The sequence below is a fragment of the Limulus polyphemus genome, unplaced genomic scaffold (genome assembly GCF_000517525.1).
Source record: "Limulus polyphemus unplaced genomic scaffold, Limulus_polyphemus-2.1.2 Scaffold10614, whole genome shotgun sequence".
NCBI classification, from domain to species: Eukaryota; Metazoa; Arthropoda; class Merostomata; order Xiphosura; family Limulidae; genus Limulus; species Limulus polyphemus.
Genome location: NW_013676224.1, coordinates 8,366 through 12,954, shown reverse-complemented (window position 1 = coordinate 12,954; position 4,589 = coordinate 8,366). Strand labels below are relative to the sequence as shown.

Genomic DNA, 4,589 nt, shown 5'->3' with positions numbered 1-4,589 from the left:
TACTGAGAATCAAACTGCACATTTTAGCTCTACAAGTCCGTAGACTTACTGCTGTCGCACCTGGGCTATCTGTCATGTCCACTACTGAGAATCAAACTGCACATTTTAGCACTACAAGTCCGTAGACTTACCAGTTAACATTACAATAACCGTGACAGTACATGAAAACAGTTACCACGTTCGGGGAGAATGACTAATACAGAACCAGATATTTAAGTCATTCAGAATACTTACACAATTGACATTACAATAACTGTGACAGTACTTGAAAACAGTTACCACGTTCGGGGAGAATGACTAATACAGAACCAGATATTTAATCATAATTTAAGTCATTCAGAATACTTACACAGTTAACATTACAATAACTGTGACAGTACTTGAAAATAGTTACCACGTTCGGGGAGAATGACTAATACAGAACCAGATATTTAATCATAATTTAAGTCATTCAGAATACTTACACAGTTGACTCTCAATTATCCATGTTAGTGGAAGGGAAAGATGGCATGGATAAGGTAAAAACCTGAATAATACAAAACACTTGTTTGTTTCATAGCAAATTACACAGTCATTCAGAATACTTACACATAAATTATGATTAAATATCTGGTTCTGTATTAGTCATTCTCCTCGAACGTGGTAACTGTTTTCAAGTACTATCACAGTTATTGTAATGTCAACTGTGTAAGTATTCTGAATGACATAAATTATGATCTGGTTCTGTATTAGTCATTCTCCCCGAACATGGCAACTGTTTTCAACTACTGTCACAGTTATTGTAATGTCAACTGTGTAAGTATTCTGAATGACTTAAATTATGATTAAATATCTGGTTCTGTATTAGTCATTCTTCCCGAACGTGGTAACTGTTTTCAAGTACTGTCACAGTTATTGTAATGTAGAAGACTGGAAAGTCTGATTACAAATATTTTTAATGCTGGTTGACAGCAAAGATATTTGACACAAAGTACTCAATCCCACATTTTCATCACTTATCAGTGTTCGAGAGTGCTTTGTTTGGCGAGTCTGTAATGTTCCATCATAATTGTAGTAATTTTGTTTAAAATACTCTAGACATTCTGATGGTTTCCACGGCATTTACTACTTTTTGAGTAAAAAATAAAATGTAGAGAGATTTGTGAATTTTTAAATAACACGATCTTTGTTGCAGAGTGTCAGTATTATGCACTGAACTGTAATATTATTTTGTAATTACAAAAACCTTCGTTAAATGTTTACAATACATACCATGTAAGAAACTTGCTTAAGAACTACCAGCTTGTAATTACCTTGTTTGTGTTAGCTGCTGTGAAATCAAAGTTAATTAGTTGGAAATGTAGCTTATTGTGGGAAAATCTGTGTATATAATACGTATACAAGGCTTCACTATGTAAATACATAATAGACACTTTTTGTACACCAAAGAACACTGGGAGAGTTGAAACAATAGAAACACAGTACTAGGGAAGTGGATGTGGCGTCCGGCCGACCCAGATATATAGCTTTTTTTGCACCAGATCGTAACCTTAACACGATAACAGCACTGAGTAGTTTACCCAGAGAATATTTTCAAGGGAAAATATTAAAGATATTTATTTTTAATGCAGTTAATTTATTTTTTTTTCACTATTTTGTTTTAATATTCTCTAGTAGGTACTGTACAGTGAATATTTTGATAGCTGAATTAGGTTTTATTTAGGTTGTGCAATTACTGGTTAGTAAGTTGAACCTACTATTCAGTCAAAGAATAAAAATATGGTAAGTAGCTTCATGTTCTCAGAGTACCTTTTGTTATGAGTAATGTTTAGCATAATTCTCTTGGTGGTAACTAATATTAAAACCCTTTCTTTTACAGCATGATTTGTTAAAAGTATTTCCTTTTACTATGTTAGTTGAATTACAAGAACTTGGCTGCTATGTCAGGCTGTTGATAATTATAAGATAACTTACTTTTTTTAGCCTATTTACATTTACTTGTGATCAACACCAGTATTTAATGCTTTTTTTTTAGTTTTGTCATTGTGCTATTACATGTATAACTAAAAAAAAAGTTTATTTTGAAATGGTAGATTAGTTAATCTTTTTAAAAAAAACTTCTGATAAATGTTGCTTCTAAACACTGTCAGAAAACAAAACTGAAACCACTGAGAGAATGATTAATGTTTATGTTCTTGACTGTTCTTATACTTTGAGTCTTTTAATATCATTTGCACCTATTGTATACTATTTTCATTTTTATTTACTACATTACTATGTAATCTTTGACTAAAACCTCAGTATTATTGATGTTTTGTGATGAGCTCTAATAGTTAACCACACCAACAATTATTTCTCCCTCAAGTTGTTTTATGTATAAAAAACAACTTAGCCAATTTTTTTATTGTACATGTATAGATCGTGAGATTTATATAGTTTGATGTAAATAATACAAACGTCAGTATTGAATATTTGACTCTTCAAATACCCCACCCTTATTATTTTATCTCTCTTTATATTACTAGTTTTTAATTATTTATTGTGATATTTGTAACACAAAAGCTGGTTTATTATTTCTTTCTAAACATTTTCAATAATGGTAGCCATTTTGAAATTTTTTTACATATAGATCAGTAATCATAAAAACGTGTATTTCTTTGTCTTTTGATGTTTGTAATTTTATTAATTTCACTTTTTTGTATAAAACATCAGGTTTTCTCAGTACTATAAATATACACACAGTTTTTCATATAAGTCTTTATTTCTGCTTGAATTCAAGATGTTAGAGAATTCTCAAAGAGGGTAGTTTCAATACAACGGTCTTCTGTGTTCCTTTATTGTAGGCGATTTTTCTCTTGCTAAGAACTTATAATCTAAAAAAGCATTATTGAATACGAATATAGTACTTAACTTGAAAATGTTTACTTATGTTTAGATCTTGAAACATTTGTCAGTGTGTGACTTTCATTACCTGCAGTAATTAAATTGTCACTTAAATGTTGAAAGTGTATTAAACTCTGATTCATAAAGATTTATTTTGATTAGAAAACTGAAATTTTTGGACGATTCTGTGAGCGTCAGTTTCTCTCGTTTAATGATCTAAGCCTTATTAGTTAAAACCTTGACTGTAACCAGTCATAAGTTCTTGTCTTGCTCTTTGTGACTGGTGTGTACATAACTCGGATCTTTTCCTTTTCTGTACTTTTATAGAGATGGGACGTGCGTGTATAACATCTCTTGTCTCTTACTTTACAAAATATTCTGTAATTCTTTACCCTGGGGACGTGCGTGTATAACATCTCTTGTTTCTTACTTTACAAAATATTCTGTAATTCTTTACCCTGGGGACGTGCATGTATAACATCTCTTGTCTCTTACTTTACAAAATATTCTGTAATTCTTTACCTCGAGCTCTTTGTTTATTTTGTAAACCATTCATATGGCTATGACACTAATTATCTATGCGTGTTAAAGAAAGACATTTGTGCCATAACTCATTTGATGACTGGAGAAGAAATGGACAGTTTTTAAATATTTCTCATCACCTTTTAGTTTCTGGAGATTAAACCAGTACTTTATGAAATAATACTTTTCTCAACAGTACTGAGTTGCATAAAAAGTTTTCTGGGATTGATATTTTAGTGTGATAGATTTAGTTTAAGCCTAGTTGCGTCCCTAGGATATCATAACTCAAATTATCAGTTTGTAGACTTACAGAATATTACCAGTCAGATTTATTAAATTGGAAACCAAGGTGACCTTCCACTTTATGAAATAATACTTTTCTCAATGGTACGGAGTTGCATACAAAGTTGTTTGGGATTGATATTCTAGTGTAGATCTAGTTACATCCCATCATGTTTTATGATGAGTCAACACAGTAGCATGCATGCATGGTTATGGATAAATAAAAGTGATATATTAATTATAATTGGATCTATAATGTCAGATCTTATATTTTATTTGAGAACTATCTGAACAAGATATGTCAAATTAACTGCAGCTTTAAATTTCATAGTCGTCAAGCTGAAATGGGTAGATGGTAAAAACAAAATAAAAACGTTGATTTTGAGAAAGTGTTATTATTACAACAGAGATCAGAAGTTTATGAAAAGGAAGTGTGTATGTGTGAGACAGTTTTAACTCCAGGAAATAGACATAAGTATTATCTTTTGCTGCTATATAAGTGTACACTATGCACCTGACTTGTGAAAGTATGAAATAAAATATATGAGAGTGATTGACTACTTGTTTCTAAAATTCAAATTGCGACACCAGAGAACACATCGAAAGTATAGATTCAGTTAGTGAGTTGTGTGTTAATTATCACATTAAAAAAGATTCATAATGTACATTACATGCAAGTTGAACAGAAACCTAAACATGCCAATATTGCTAGAGTTATTGCCGTTTACTCCTGGTGAAAGGAAGCCTCTTGCTGATACTAAATTGAATAAAACTAAGGAACCAGGATTTATATTTCTATGGCATTCATCTAGAAGTTAAAAAATTCAAGTAGCTTTATGTCTGTAAGTTGATACACAACTGGTGCCAGTCTATCCTGAACTAAGTGTTCCCAGTGATAAGTCTCTGGATATCCATGGTGGGCA

The 4,589-nt window shown here is 31.3% G+C and overlaps 1 long non-coding RNA gene across 1 annotated transcript; it reads left to right on the top strand.

Moving 5' to 3' along the window:
- Window positions 1-594: 594 nt before the first annotated feature.
- LOC111083671 lies at window positions 595-4,223 on the top strand. Its single transcript, XR_002609173.1, has 2 exons — window positions 595-691; window positions 801-4,223. It is a non-coding gene; the product is annotated as an uncharacterized LOC111083671 (long non-coding RNA).
- The last annotated feature ends 366 nt before the right edge of the window (window positions 4,224-4,589 follow it).